Source organism: Mirounga angustirostris, unplaced genomic scaffold (genome assembly GCF_029215605.1).
Source record: "Mirounga angustirostris isolate CCGP_5_RB_7025 unplaced genomic scaffold, mMirAng1.0.hap1 SCAF_2, whole genome shotgun sequence".
In the NCBI taxonomy this organism is placed as follows: Eukaryota; Metazoa; Chordata; class Mammalia; order Carnivora; family Phocidae; genus Mirounga; species Mirounga angustirostris.
In genome coordinates this window covers 138,161,862-138,179,036 of record NW_026991710.1, presented here as the reverse complement: position 1 = coordinate 138,179,036, position 17,175 = coordinate 138,161,862, and the positions used below count along the sequence as shown (strand labels likewise).

The 17,175-nt window shown below is 36.2% G+C and overlaps 1 pseudogene; it reads right to left on the bottom strand.

Moving 5' to 3' along the window:
• Window positions 1-5,312: 5,312 nt before the first annotated feature.
• Window positions 5,313-15,594, bottom strand: LOC123848820 (uncharacterized protein C3orf38-like; annotated as a pseudogene).
• Between the last annotated feature and the right edge of the window lie 1,581 nt (window positions 15,595-17,175).

Below are 17,175 nucleotides of genomic sequence, written 5' to 3'. Positions count from 1 at the left end.
CATTTAAAAACCAACAGCTTCATTTAGTTTGTTCCATGGATGTGTGATTTCGTTTCTCTTTGATAGTCTATCTAGACCACAAGCAGAAAGAGGCATGTCCCCCCAACAGAAATTCTGGAAAAAGGTCGAGGCTGGAGGTAAATTACTAGAGAAAAATGTGTGGGCTGAAAAGCCATCTCTTAAACAGGCTCCTTACTTTTAGTTGTGAGAGCATAAATTATTTGGCTGGAATACAAGAAAAAAAAGTAACAGGTAAATTAAAGGTAGACCTGAGATCCAAAACTAAATTTAAAGTTACTCTGGTATATCAGGGGCCCCTGGGTGGCTCAGTCAGTTAAGCATCCTACTCTTGATTTTGGGTCCAGTCAAAATCTCAGGGTTGAGATCCAGCCGGCCTCAGGGCTCTGCACTCAGCAGGAAGTCTGCTTGAGATTCTCTTGTCTCCCTCTGCTTCCCACCCCCTCACACTTTCTCTCTCTCTCTCTCTCTCTCTAAAATAAATAAGTAGATCTTTAAAATTACTCTGGTATAGCAAGTAATTAGTTTTGTATTTTTATTGCTTTCATTAAGTGCCCTCATTAAGTTCTTTGGAGGCATAACAAATTCGTCTCAGGAATTGTTCTAGAAGGTATGGTAGAGACCAAAAAACACTAACCTGGGAATAAGAGAAATCAGGGCCTGGTCATTCTATTAGTGCCTTTTTTCTTTGAGCTGGTTCTGGTTTCTTCTTTTGATAATTGATCATGGTAATTGCTCTGTTTATTTCATAAGATATAAAAATTATTTTGTAAAAATAAAAACAGTTGCTATAGGGTCACTGTAGAAATTTAGAATTACAAATAAGAAAAAAATTACCTCACTTACAAAAAAAATCCATTTAATTGTACTTCTAGCACACAATCTATAACTGCAGATCTTCCATATAGTCATTCCCATCTAGTGACATCAATCAAATATTACATATATCTGTGAGTGGAGTGCTACTGAATAATAGTCTCTATCCTTAAATTTTTCAAAGCTTAGAGTTAATACTGATTCAGATGCACAGTAAAATAACTTACTAATGTAAAATTACTTGTCATAATTTGAACATACAGAGAAAGAGCTTCAGCTTTTATGGCTTAGACATGACTATGGGGTGCAAAATTATGTTTCCAACCATACATGCATAAACACACCTTTAGTAATGACAATAGATTGGGTTTTTTTGTGGGTTGGTTGGTTTGTTTTCTTATAATGACTGATGGGATCTCAGAGACCACCAGAAATTTTTTTTTGTAGGAAGGCAGGGAAGCATTTATGAATCTTTCCTGTGAAGGTTCTGTCTCATGAGGCATCAATCAGTGGCTATCAGCTCTAGAGAGAAGATAGAGGACATGAAACTCTTTATCTCATGTCTACAGTTTTTCAGATAAGATGGAATCAAATCCAGTTTTGTTATAATGAATGTTTTCTAGCCTTCAATCTGTCCTGAGATCATTTTAAGTCTCCATGGAAATCTTAGTAGATAATCATCCTAAATGATGCTAACCCTTAACTGCTAAAGCTTGTGAAGATGGCTGTTTTGATTTTGACAAACACCATGATCATTGCTTTAACTCTGGTCTTCTATTCCTTCATTTGCTTAAAAAAGGTCTTTTTTTTTTTTTTTTAAAGATATTTATTTGACAGAGAGAGAGAGCACAAGCAGGGGGAGCAGGAGAGGGAGATGCAAGCTCCCTGCTTGTTGAGCGGGGATCCCATCGTGGGGCTCGATCCCAGGACCCTGGGATCATGATCCGAGCCAAAGGCAGACGCTTCCCAGGCACTCCAGAAAAAAGTGTTTTAGATTATCAAGAGAGCCCAGTACCGTTCCGGGGACAGCTAGGACTCCCAGCGGCTGCCTTGCTTATGGCTGTGCTGGCAAAGGCTGCCAGGCACTTACCCGAGAGTGACACTGTCCCTTCAGGTGGCTTTCAGGTCATTCTCTGACTTCTGTGACTCTGACAGATAGTAAAAGAAGAAATCAGGAGGTTAATTTTTTATTTTACTATATTTAAATACATCGATGGCTCTTAAGCACCTGGGAGTTCAATTAAGGGTCCTGTTCAGGGGAAAAAATTGTTTAAAAAAAAAAAATGAAAGGCTCGATGTTTTTGATTTTTAAGTTATAAGACAATACTATGAGATACTGACTGATATTTAGCTATCAGCAAGTTTACTGGACTGTACAGGAATTACTACATTTTCCAGGGCCCAATCAGAGAGGGTCTGGTTTGGGGGGTTGAGAAGTATTGGTGACCATTACTATCAGGACATATAAGGGAGGTCCTAGAACCTTGTTGTGATGGGAGGGAAGCTGTTCTAATAACTGAAAATGAGGGGCGCCTGGGTGGCTCAGTCGGTTAAGCATCTGACTCTAGATTTTGGCTCTCAGGTCATGATCGCAGGGGTCATGAGATGGAGCCCCATGTTGGGCTCTGCACTCAGCGGGGAGTCTACTTCCTCCCTTTCTCTCCCTCTGCTCCTCCCCCCTCTCGTGCACTCTCTCTCTCTCAGATAAATTAATTTAAAAAAATAACTGAAAATGACTGAAAGTGTTATGAAATTTGTTAGAGACATTAAAGGTGCTTATATATAGTGGAAAGAGAAAGAGAGTTTCAAAAGAATACAGATGATAATTAATGAAAAAATTAAAACCATTTTATGATTATATACACAAGAGTTGAGTCACCTGAAACCAGTTATGAGAAGAAGAAACATAATTCTTAATATTTTATATACATTTAATATAATATTGGATTTTTGTATCAAGCATATCAAATAAAAAGGATTTATGAAGAAACTAAAATTTTATTTTTGTTTTCCTCTATCCCTTTAAAAAGTATTGAATGCAGGTAAATTTACTGTGGCTCTGAGTGGAAAGTTGGGCAGATCCCATGACATCCCTGTTCACACTTAATAATCCTATAATTCTTTTCTTTTTAAAATTTAAATTCAATTTAATTAACATATGGTATAGTATTAGTTTCAGGAGTAGAATTTAGTGATTCATCAGTTGCATACATACCCAGTACTCATAACATCACGTGCCTTCTTAATGCCCACCACCCAGTTATCCCATCCCCCCACCCAGCTCCCCTCCAGCAACCCTCAGTTTGTCCCTTATGGTTGGTCTCCCTCTCTGTTTTCATCTGATCTTATTTTTCCTTCCCTTCCTGTAGTTATTTTAAATCATTAAAATCCAATCCGGATTCAGTGGGTTAAAATATATTCAGCTTAACTCAGTTTTCTTTTGCTTCACTTCACCCAGGCAAAGGGCTGTATTTGGCAGCCGCCCACCTTCAGGGAAGGGTATGTTGTCTTTGGTTGGTTCCCTATCCCCTTTCCCCTCTTCCTGCCTCTTCAACTTACTAACTAGAGTTTTAGTCAAGAAAAGAGGTGAGAGGAGAAGTGGTTCTTACTTGGCTGGAAGGCTGTGTTTCCGCAGCTTGAAAAGTGGTTAAAGCTGATGCAGTTTTGTACGTGTATCTTTATCTCACATGTGCAAATATTCTGAAATTTAGACAACCATATTACTATGTCATAAATTGAGATAAATGTAAGCTGTTAAACCAAAATCTAACAAATAAACAAATAAATGGGCAAAAAAGCAGTCATGCAATGTGTTGCTGTAAGCTTAATGAAGTACCCCTCTCTATTGTTAGGCACTTTTACAAGCCCGGTGGATAAATGTTTGCTCCAAGTTGGGCATGAGTAAGAGTGAAGTTCTAAATATTTAACAGCCAGCATGGCCTGGGCACCTACTGCTAAGAATGAATGCTGATCTAATCAGAAGATACCCCGCCAGGAGGACTATACTATAAAGTATACTGATTATCAGCTCTAGAACAGATTATATTCCAATGGGAGGAGTAGCCAGTCATTTAGTTGAGTCAGGAATACTCCATGAAGTGGAAGACACAGGACTACATAGAGCTCTAGACCCAGAGTGTTATTCCTCCAAAATACAGACTCCTAAGTTTTCTTTTCTTATAGCAGACAAAAGGGATTTTCCTCTTTATTACATTCTTATTTTAGGACATATCAATTTGTACTCCTCACAAAAAGCATGACATTGAAAAAACAAAACAAAAAGATGAGTTTTTTCCTTCTTCTTCCAAAATTCTTACCAGTCACCCTAGATGATCACAAACAGAGTTAAAGGTAAAAAAGTAATATGTACAACACATCATCACAATTCCCAGCTGAATTTTTTCTAAATGGCAAATTAAAATTACTGCCAGATGATGAGGAATTTAAATTTTAAAGCAACCATGTAATTAATCTGGCAATTTAACTTTGTAACTCAAACCTGGTAAAATAGCTGTGAGGTGAAAAATCCTAATAATTTAAATTTATGATGTGATGTGGGAGTATATATATATATATACACTAACATTATAAATTTGTGGGATTTTTTTCTCCTTCTCCTCTTCTAAGATCAGTCACAAGAAAAACAGTAATTCATTTAAAAATTAGGAAATGAGCAAACCTTTTTAAAAATTTCAACAGTATGTTTCCTTTGTATGGCATTATAATAAATGCTCTATAAAACTGTTAGCTTAGGTAAGAATAAGTCTGTTTTGGAAACAGCATTTATCATTGCCCAAAATAGTTCAGAAAATGTCGTAGATGATAAGATATTTAGCTTGGACTATAGTGGATAACTTTGAAATATGTTCTTCTAATTTTAAAAAGGCAAAGTAAGGGTTTGTCCACTTGCTAAGTTATCGGACTTTGTGCATAAGAATGTTATTCAAGTTTCCTACAATGAGAACTTTGGGTTCACATTAAACATCTCTAAAGTGTGTACTTTTTTTCCCACAATACTATCAAAATATGCATTTGTGAAATTATCTGGATTTAGAAGAAACAGGAAACTTGAAAAGGCCTTAACATTATTAATCCTTTCCCACATGAAAAGTACAGATATTAGCAGAATATTCACTAAGTAAAATGAAAATATTACCTGGTTTCCAAGGCACACCAAATCTAAATCTAAAGTGGGATTTATTTGATGAACCGCATTCAGCTCTCAGAACGTTTGCTGCAACTCAGGTAGAAAGAGGCAAATATTCACATAATACGTTAGCCTGTGGGGAAGAAAGATATTTCAACTGAAATATGACAATCCTTGCACCTGAAATCACTTAGAAATTACTGATGTGATATTTGGAAGAGTTTCTGTATAGAAGGTTTTTTAGACTGACATACAGTGCGTAATGCTTTAGAGGGTTGGGTAAATTCAGTTCTTTTTTGTTCAACAATGCCTCCTTTACACCACATAAAGCTTAATCTCCAGTTCCACTACCCAATGCCTGCCTTCCATTAAGTCTTACTTTGTTGGAACCACAAAAGTAATTATGTTATAAAAGGCCTCTAGATCACTAGTTCAAATGTAATAGCTGTTCTCATTAATGTTCCAGGAGCAGGAGAAACCTCTCCAATAATTCTCAGGTTGATAAATTTAATTTTCTAACTATTCTCCACAAAAGGGCAACAAATGAGTCCAAAAATATTTGTTCAAAAATACCCAAACATGTGTTCATTGCCCTCAATGGGCAATTCCAGCAACTCCAGCCATAACTAGACCATGGGGAGAAGAAGCACACTGCAGTCCACAGGAATCTAGATTGAGACTGAGAAGGAATATTCTTTCACTAGCGATAGCAGACGAAGGCTCACAATTTCTGCTCCATGATGGTCTCACATTTAGTTCAGATGTGCTGTAATAAAACCTAAGCTTGACATCATGTCAGAAGTGCTGTGACTCCATTCATCTTGAGAGGGTCCTAGAAAAGCATTGACATGAATTTATTTTTATTGGTTATATAAATCAGGGGTAACTCCTTTGTCATTTGGCTGTACATATATGTTCACCTTTATCATATACTGCCAAATATTTTTCCATAAACAGTATCCTGTATTTTTGTTCGCTAAATCTTACAACCCTCTCCACGGTGATTATACTAACTTATACTCTCACATCAGAATATGAAAGTTCAAGTTGCACCCTTTTCTCATCAACATTTGGTTTTGTCTATATTCTTTATTTTAGTCCTCTGGGAGTTTGTTGTTTAAGTGGTATTGCATGATGGTTTTAATTTGCATCTTCTGAATAACGAATGAAGTTGAGCGTCTTCATATGTTTATTGGTCATGTGAAAATATTTGTTCAAGTTCTTTGACTTTTTGGTTGTTTGCCTTTATATTGTTGACTTTTATGGGTACTTTGTATATTTGTATACACACATTTATTGGGTATATGTATTTCAAATATCTTCTCTCACTTTTTGGACTGTGATTTCACTCCATCAAGAGTTTCTTTGGATGAACAGAAGTGTTCATTTTAATGTAGTCCTATTTATCATTGTTTTCCCTCTCTAGTTAGTACTTTTTGTGCTGTTTTAAAAATCTTTGCCTTCCCTAAGGCTATTGAAGGTATCCTCTGTGTTTTCTTTTGCAAACTTTATATTTTTATCTTCCACATATAGATCCACAATTCATCTAGAAATGATTATTGTGTGTGGTATGAGGTTGGGGGTCAAGATACAATTTTTGACACAATTGCACAGCACCATGAAAAAAAAACAAACCAAAAAATACCCCTAAAACATCCTTCCTTCACTGCACTGGAGTGTTACCTTTCTCATGTATCAGGTGACATGCACAGGTTTGTTTCTATCCCAATGGTCTGTTTGTTTATTCTTGTGCCCATGCTACATTGTCTTAATTATCATCGCTTTTTCATAAGTCCTAATATTTAGTAATTTAAATCCTCCATTTCCTTCACTTTTTATTTTCAAGATTGCCTTGGCTATTGTTGATCCTTTGGATTTCCATGTAAATTTTAGAAATAGACGGTCAATTTCCACAAAAATTCAATTGCAGTTGATGCACTTACATCTGGATTATACTTACTTTTAATATTTCATTTAAAAATATTACATTATTAAAAGACCTTTAGGAAGTTAAACTAAAGAGATCTCAATAATTTTAGCAAGTTAAGTTCATATTCTTCAAACTGTGATAGATGGACCTTGCAGGAGTGGGTCTTCCAAGTATTTCCAAGTGGTCAGTAAGCATGGGAAGATTTTAAGTGAATCTGTTTCCAAATCCTTAAATCCACGTTTTTGTTCCTAACATTTATCTGCCTGAGAATACTCCTGTGATTCTTTTCCATTATCTTCTTTCATAATTGCCCCCTTACCATTTTTCAAAAGAAAGCCATACTTTCACCAATCTTACTGTTATCATCCGTTGCCAGTTGTGAAATCTTCAGAGTGCCAAACAAAGAAACACTTCAAAATATTGATTCTGGCAAAGCCTTCTTTAACGCAGTCACCATGAACCAGTAGTAGATCATTAGGTCTTTCTTTGCCTTACTGCTGCTAATTTTGGTAAGGGTAGAGCCTGGAATTAGAAAGTACTTTAACCCATATAAGTATGTTCTGAATTCAAGATATATTGTGTATCGGAGTAGTGGCAGTTATGACACTTTTGTTTGGTAAGTTCTTTCCTCCTGTCCCTCAACTATTGTCAAAGCATTGTTGCTTAGAGTTTCAGGAGAACAAAGCAAAGAACAACAGTAAGAAATACTGAAGATGGAGCACTTTATTGCATCCAGTTTCTTAGTCCTGACAAGTGTCTATGCCTTATCCATCTCTGAATTTCAGAAATGGAATATTTAAGATTTATGAAAAGCATTTTCAGTACCCTCATTAAAAAGAAAGTAAAGACTCTCATTCATTAGTGTCTACAGCATGAAATTATACTTGGCATGATTTCAAGGCAAAGGAAGTTAAAGTTCCATGTTTATTCCTGATAGACCAATAGATCGTTTAATTTGGGGGTTCTTTGTTTAGATTCGTAGGAAACATGTCTTCCTTTATGTATACCAAATTCATGGGTAATGCATAGACATGTGCATGATTTCATTTGGGTGTGAGACTCCTGCTTGTTGTTGCTGATAGACTGTTTCTCTGCTTTTTGATCCTTGATGTTCCTGGTTATCTCTGATGGTGTATGTTGTTACCTTGAACTTACTAGATTTAGATTAACCTAACTTTAGTATAATGTGGAGTCTACTATATAAATGGCAGAGTTAAAAGAAAAACATTAATATACCTGTTGTACCTTCTGTTTACTTTTGGTCCAATACCTTCTCTTATTTTTGATGCTAGTTTCCACAAGTTATATCAAAACTGCTCTCTTAATAACAGAACATATGAAATGCAGGTCCAGGGCAAAATATCCCCCTATGGCAATCTAGGACAGGGTAGGGCAGGGTTCCCTGAACTTTAGAGAACTTGCTTCATTAGTCAGAATTCACTTACTCCTTTCAGATTTGATATGTCATTTATAACTCCACTAGATATATTAAAAATATGATATAACAATTTTATTTTAAAAGGCGATATTAGTAATATGACACATTACATCTTTAAAATAATAAGAAAAGATTTTGACGTAACCTTGAATTTTCTGGGAATATGTAAGGAAAAAATTTCAAGACCACTGGTTTAGTTAATGGGGGCCCATTTGTACCAGGTAGACATAACACACTGCTTGCCTGAGGGACAAATGCAGCCCACAAAGGTCATCCTTTTCTAGCCCAAGGTAGGAATAAATCTAAAATTTATTTTCTTAAAAATACTAACTCAAAAATGCTTTAAGATTCCAGTTAACATAATTAAGATAATTCTATAGCAAAGAGGACCAGTCTAATAATTTTAGTTTAGTAATGAAAAAAACCCTGTATCTTCTGATTCATCAACATTAAATACAAAAAAGCTTATATTTTGTTCTATTTGAGTTTATTTTTTCTAAACTTAAATAGGTTTACTGATCAGAGAGGCTAACTTTACTCTGATATAATGTTCACTATTACCAAAAACTAAATTTTATTCATCTTAATTGAATCATTTATGTGATAAGCTTTGTTTTAAGACTAATCATGTTTTGCAGTGTGTCGGCTTGAAGATAATTTCCAAGATCTTTAGGAAACTCAAAACCTTGTACGAATATTGACAATTCAGAGAATAGACTCCGTGGACAGGCTTCTGAGCAGACACCATTTAGACAACTTTCAGACTATATATCAGTGGACTGCATCAGGATATCTAGAAGTCAGTTTTAGTTGAGAAGTAGGTGGCTTGATGTGACTACTAACCCAGGATTCAGCAGTAAACAATTAATGACCAAATGAACTGATGAAAATTTATTGTGGTTATGTGTTTGGAATATTTTTTATTTTGTTTTTACATTCTATTTTTCTGGATATATAAGGAAGCTATCCCTTAAGCTATCTAAACAACAATTTTATATATTCTACTTTTGTAAATGAAACATTTAAAAATAATAACTGATTCTTGTGGTCCCATTTTCCCCAGAATTGAACAACTCTTACTAAATCTCTGAATTGTTCATGGCAAGTTATTTTGTGGTAATTACTTCATTAAGAAACTGTCCTTCTTACCAAGTTATAATTGGTTATATTGTGCAACCAAAGCTTTGCCCTGGGGTGTCTTATTGGAGAATGGTATTCATCAAATCATTTGTGACAAGCTATTTTAAGGAACAAATACTGAGGCACTTGTGGGGTTCATGCCTACAAAGTCCTCCCAGGAAAACTGGCCTGGTGTAGGTGGTAGGGAAGTTAAGGAAACTTAATAAATTCAGAGTCCTTGAGAAAAGAAGAATTCATCCCAGTTTTTAGATACCAGGGTGAAAACTAGCAGAGAGAGTTTTTTGGACTTGGATTCCCAGTCTCAGGATAACAAATATTAGAGGTTTCTTAAACACATGGAAACTTCAGACTATTGTCTCTCATCCAGTTTGCATGTAGCTCTTATCCTGCTCTCTCTTTTCTACTTTCCTCTACACTCACCACTACCAAAATACCTGAAATTATACAGTAAAGGCATGGTCTCTACAATATGCATACTTTATTATGCAGGCATCACACTTTTAGTTCCTGTGATGATGACTTCTCTTTGTTGTTCATGAAAGTAGTTCATGCGTTTCCAGTCAAGACTGACTCTTCAGTTTTTCTTTTGCCAGGTCTCACAAAGATCAAATCCTTCTCCATCACTGTTGCCCAATACAGTGTCATTACAGATTGACTAGTGATACTCTTGACCAAGACTTTCTCTCCATTCTGCTCTCCCAGCATTTTCCCCTAATTTTGACATTGTTTCCCCTTGTCAAGACTTTCTTGTAACTTTGTTTCCTTGTTTCCACCGCTTCTCATGATCTCAGGGACCCTACTCCATTAACTACCCTTTCTTTTTTCTGAAATTTTAAAGAAAGCTGATGCACTGAGTAACAAGAGGAAGGTGGAAGCCAAATTACAGTAGGTGAGGATGGAGTTACTGGTGAGAAAAATTAAGGCAGTGATATAAGACTTTTGAGAATTTTTACCACTAATAGTACAGTGCTTTAAAAACTAACAGGTTTATGGGGTGCCTGGATGGCTCAGTGGGTTAAGCATCCAACTCTTGATCTCAGCTCAGGTCTTGATCTCAGGGTGGAGAGTTCAAGCTCTGCATTGGGCTCCACGCTGGGTGTGGAACTTACTTAAAATAAATAAATAAATAACAGGTTTATGAGGGTTTTTTTAAAAGATTTTATTTGAGAGAGAGAGAGAGAGAATGGGGGCGGGGAAGAGGGAGAAGCAGACTACCTGCTGAGCAGAGATCCTGATTCGGGGCTCCATCCTAGGATCCAGAGATTATAACCTGAGCAGAATGCAGACATTCAACTGACTGAGCCACCCAGGTGCCCCCAGGTTTATGAATTTTTAAGACTAGTGGAAACAGAAGTAGGTATAGGTCAGGCTTAGAAATCAAAGGAAAAAGAACACTATGAATTTTTAAAGATGAAGGCAGAAATACAGTAAGCCCAAAGCACTGAAGGAAAGAGTGGCTTTGAATTAAGAAGAAAGAAAGGATGAGCTTCATAGAAGCTTTGAGGTAGTGAGGAGAGAAGTGATAATGACATTTGAATGTAAAGAAGAATGCAGAAGATAGGAGGTAGTATCCATCTCAGGTATTCAAGAGGTCAGGTTATCCACTCACAGTCTGTGACACACTGTATAGATTTGTTCATGAACTATAGAATTTCCTAATCACAATTCTAAGAACTAAAAATGTCACCTATTCCCATATCAGTGACCTTCATTCTAAACCTTTCTAGCTTTGCCCCTATTAGTATATCTTGAAAATTCATTTCTTTCCTCATAAAACAAATGGATTATAGTTATTGATGCTGGCTTGCATTTACATTTCTCTTTAAAACTTCGATTTAGTTTAGCCACATCCAATATTTTTGAAGTCTATTTCACTACCATCCATGTATTCAGTGGAAGAAAGGACACTGCTCTAAGTACTGTCTTCATCCTGAAAACCTTCCACTGAAAGCTTTCCTTTCATTATTGTCTTTTTGATCTTAAGTGCACTTTCCAAGCATTCATAAGACTGACTCACGTCATTTTCCATTTTTAAAGAATTACTTGAATTGGATTTTATAATATATTTCCCAATCATTTAGAATTTCTGCTTCTTCTGTATTTGTGTCCTTCAACCTGGCCATATATTGTGGAATTGAAACATGAAATACATCAATTAATCAATAGACTTGGGAATGTCTTTAACCTTAAGAGTACAATAGAAAGATACATTTTATGAAGAGCACTATGCCTATTCCTAAGAATTTGGCTAAATGATACACTGATTTCTGAGCCCTCAATTCTCATGCCTTTTAGAGTCTTTTGCTTTATCATTTCCTTTCCATTACTGCATCTCCCTGTCTACTTTAGAATTTTTCTTTATCTTCATTTATGTCTACATTCTGTAATCGTTGAATGAATGTAGACTATGCAGAAGATACCCTGATAGGCTTTGGAGAAACAAATTTTTAAAAAGGGTTGGGACACTGATAGAGATTCCTCTTCAGTGGGAAAGATAGACCTATAAGTAATATTCACAAACACAGGCACATATTACATTGAAAAATATGAAATTGCTACTTTTGTAGGTCAAAATTATTCAAATATTAGCAGTTTCATGTCATTTAATCTAATACTATAACATGTTCTTACAGCATTGCTGTAAGTATTGTGAAAAATGACAGGTGTTCGGTGTTTGGCAGTGAAGAGACTGGGAAAGGAAATGCTAATATTGGATAAGGAGGAAAGAATATTCCAGGCAAAGGGAAAACCTTTTAGACTTGAAAGGTATCAAGTAACATGACATAATCTAGGAAGCTCAAGAAACCTGTTGCTGAGAGATCTTAATAGCCAGACTATCTGGGTTCAGATTCCACTCCACCATTGACTTGCTGTGAGACCATAGCTATTAACTCCTCTGTCTCTCAGTTATTTCGCCTGGACCAACTTCTTGTGCTTGTTGGAAAATTAAATGAGTTGAATGGATCAGGCTCTCAGAACAGTGTCCAGCAAAATGTAAGTATTATGTCAGTGTCAGCTGTTATTGCTGAAGGATAAAGATTGAGGTGTCCTGACCTTTTTTAAAAGAGATATTATTTATTTATTTGACACACACACACACAGAGAGAGCACAAGCAGGGGGAGCGGGAGAGGGAGAAGCAAGCCCCCTCCCCCGAGCAGGGAGCCGGATGCTGGGGCTGGATCTCAACATCCTGGGATCATAAACTGAGCAGACGCTTAACCGCTTAACTGACTGAACCACCCAGGCACCCCTGAAGAGTCCTGAACTTCCCGACTTGCGTTTCTGAATAAGATCCGTCCCTCCCTTTTCTAAGCTCTCCTTTCAGGAAGGGTCTGATGGCATCATCTCCTGACTCAACCCGCCACAAGTTTGCTCCATCAATTTTCTCTCTTTCCAGTGCCTTCAGTCCCTTCCTAAGTGTATCAAAACTCTCTTCTTCATGGAGGAGACCTCATACTGAATTCAGCTGGAGGTGAGCTGACAGTGTTCCACAATTTTCAAATCTGAGTGCTTGGCAGTGGCCACAGACCCACCCACAGTGCAGAATTGCACGCCTGAAGCCATGTGTGTGACTCACTTTGTAGCCACAACATTTTACTCACCACACTGGCTTCAGATCATGTTGGGAATTTTTCAACATTGAAATTGGCCTTATATCATCACTACAGCTTCAGTTTTTTAAAGTCTTTCTATTTTTAGATTTTAAAATTACAAAAGATAATGCAAACTTGTTTTAATGAGAAAAATGATATAGAGTTTTATCAGTAAGAAATTAATGATCTCATATTTCCCAACCCATCTCAGATCTTATCCCCTGTGTTAACGAAGGTTAATAGCCCCACCTGTGTATGTATATGTCTATCCTACTATTCCTTTCAGCCTCTTCTCCTTGCCCAGACAAATGGCTTTTCCCAGGATATTCCTTTTTTTTTTTTTTTTTTGAGAGAGACAGAAAGAGAGAGAGAGAGCACACATGCATGACAGGGGAGGGGCAGAGGGAGGGAGAGAATCCTAAGCAGGCTCTGCACTCAGCATGGAGCCTGTCACAGGGCTGGATCTCACAAACCTGGGGTCATGACCTGAGCCAAAATCAAAGTCTGATGCCCAACTGACTGAGCCACGGGCACCCCCCCCCAGAATATTCTTATTTGGATGTATAGCACATGTAAATTTTTAAATTTTGTTTTGTTTAAAATGGAACCACTTTTTACCTATTACACTCAATTTTTTTTTTTTTTTTTTTTTTACTTACAGTATACTTTAAAATCTCTTCAGGTCAGTGGAAACAGATATATTTTTTCATCTTCAAGGCATGGTTATAACATAATTTATTCAGCATTTCCCAGTTGGTAGACATTCTGATCTACTATGCTACAAAACAAAGCAGCTTTGTATATATATCTTTTAATATGAAGGTATTGTTTTTTTTTTATTTCTGGAGATGAAATTAAAAAAAACAATGGGGCTTTTGAGTCAAAAGGTGTATGTCTTTTTACAGCAACAGCTATTGTCCGATAACTTTCCAAAACAATTTTAGCCAGTCACCCTCTTGTTTTTCTCAAACATTGTCAGCAAGGAATGATTTCACTTTTAATTTTTGCCAATCTGATGAGTTAAAAACAGCTTCTTGCTGGTGGTTTTATTTTGTATTTTCCTTACTACTGGAGACATTGAAGATCGTTTTATATGCTTGTTAATGTTTGAATTTCATCTGTGAATCATCTATTTATGTTTTTTGCTCCTCACGTCCTTCATCTATTTGTTTTATTAATTGAGAGTTCTTGATATATTGGAAATATTAAACATTTAAATAATTTTAAAAGACAATAGAGTCAAAAAATTCATAATGAATATGATAGTAAAAGCATTAGCAACACTGGGCACTAACTATTGTTGAATGTAATAATGCGATAAAATATGTCTATTTGTTTCTTTTATGGCTTCTAGATGTGCTGTCTTATTTAAGAAGGTCTACCTTTCTTAAGGTAGACCTTAAGAAAGACCATCTATTGCCAAATCTATGGTTGTACAAATATTCTCCAAGGTTATCTCCACTAATTTGATGGTTTCATTTTCATATCAGACCATAATTTAGATTTTTAGGAATGTTTAAAGTGAAAGTTGCGCTTTGTTCCTTCCAACGAGTTAGAAAAATTATTGGCAGTTGATTTTTTTAAAGATTCCATATTTGCAGATTACACTCCTAAAGAGAGAGATCTGTTAAAACTGAGTTAAAGCCAGTAGCAGAAATTTGAGAACTGAGTTTTCTTTAATTCAGTATATTTTTATCCCCCTAAATTTGGGGATCTTTTACTTCACTCTTTGTGTCTAACTTTATTTGAAAAAAATTCTCTGTTTCTTCGACTTCTATATGGGATCTGAAGTGAGACAAACCAAGTCTCACTTATGACAGGTACTTATTTGACTTTAGTAATTCCTAGTTTACTCATTTTTATAATTACCTTAATGAAATCTGTAACACAGGGTTATCATAAGAATTAAATATAATAATGCATTTAAAGAAAAAGTAATAAACTTTTAACGATTGTGGCTATTATTAAAATTCTATTAAAAGATGTTTTTTTATTATCTGAGCTAGACCTGTATGCCTGATTTAGAACCAAACAAAAGAAATTATTACAAGGATAACATATAATGAACCGAAGACTATTATTGTGCTTTAATATTAAAATGTCAGCCTAATTTGTTTTTTGTCTTTGAAAATTTATTCCGAAAATAACACCATTGATTATATTTATTCATTATATTTTAGTTCTGAAAGTTGTGGATTTTGTACTACAGTTATTGACTAATTTGATGCTGAACATCATACCTAATTTTCATTTTGAACATGTCTTTATGATAGATGGGAGATAAAACCATTACATGCTTTTAAGAAATATTTTCTTGATGATCCTTGCCTCTTAAATTTCTGAGTAGTCTCTATATCAGTCATCTGAAGATATTTTCAGACTTTTTATAGAATTAGATTTTTCTAAATCCTGCAATTTCATTTGACTAGTGGCAAGAAGAACCTGGTTAATAACCTTTGATTTTTCTGCTTGAAAGTCATACATACCACCATATTCCTGTTTATTCTCCATCTCAACCACTTTAGCTAATGGAGTTTTATTTCTTGCAGCACTGCTGTTCCCTTCATAGTTTGATCAAGTAGTCACATTCATTTTAACTACTGATTTTTCTTCCCCAAAAGTGAAGTATCAGCTTAAAATTGGTATGGCAGATTATAATATATATCTTCTTAGAAGAAGCTTTTTGAAATATTCTACTTATAAAGCAGGAAAAAAAATGTATGTCCCCCAAGTCTTGCATGAAAAGAATATAGTATACAGATGGAATCTCACACGTATTCTAGATTGATTTTGTTTACTGGCAAATAAAAAATTGAATGTGGCTTATTTCTGTTTTAATCAAGACTTTTTGGGGTGCCTGGGTGGCTCAGTCAGTTAAGCATCTGCCTTCGGCTCGGGTCATGATCCCAGGGTCCTGGGATCGAGTCCCATACAGAGCCCCACATTGGGCTCCCTGCTCAGTGGAGAGCCTGCTTCTCCCTCTTCCTCTATCCCTCCCCCCCCCCCGCTCCCTCCCTCTCGTGTTCTCTCTCCCTCTCACTTGCTCTTTATCTCAAATAAATAAATACAATCTTTTTTTTTTTAAAAAGACTTTTTTAGGTGCAAATAAAAAAAAATAGAATTCAAACTGGCTTGAGGTAAGGGGTAATTTATTGCTTCTCCTAATTGACAAATTCAGGGTTACAGCAAGCTCATGAATTGCTGGATTCAGCACCAAATGATCTGTCTTTCCACCTCTTGGCTGCATGTAATTCCGTGGTAGCTTTCTTTTCATGAAGGTTCTGCTAGGGTGATGATCACAATGACCACCAATCGTACCATGTCTATAGTCTACCAGTTTAGGTGCCCATGCAAAAAGAAATATTTGTTTCTCAAGAATTAACAGATCTATGGCTAAATTTACTGACTTTAATTGGCCAGCTTGGATCAGGTAACATATTTTTTTAATTACGTTCAATTAGTCAACATACAGTAATGATCTCTGTGATTCTTTTTTTTTTTAAAGATTTTATTTATTTATTTGATAGAGATAGAGAGAGGGAGAGCACAAGCAGGGGGAGTGGCAGGCAGAGGGAGAGGAAGAGGCAGGCTCCCCACTGAGGAAGGAGCCCGACGTGGGGCTCGATCCCAGGATTCTGGGATCATGACCTGAGCCAAAGGCAGCCGCTTAACTGACTGAGCCACCCAGGCGCCCCTGATCTCTGTGATTCTATGTGGCCAGACTCCAAACTTCGACTTCTCTGTGAAGTCTACAGGTAGGTTCCACTCCACCTCAAACACGTGGCCTGAGAGCGCAGGGGAAGAGCTCTCCGAGGAAGTCCAAGGTGCCATTACAATTTGCTCTGTATCTTTACCAATAGGCAGTGGGGTTAGTCCTTTCCATTTTAGCCATTCTACTGGGCGTGAAATGGTATCTCATTCATGGTTTTAATTTGCGCCTTTTTGTGTGTTTGTCAAGCATTAGTATGTCTCTTGTGCTAAAGTGTCCAAATTTTTGGCTCATTTAAAAAAAATTGGAATGTTCGTCATTTTACTATTGATCTGTAGGCTTTTTTACATATTACGGGTACAAATCCCTTGTCACATGTGTTA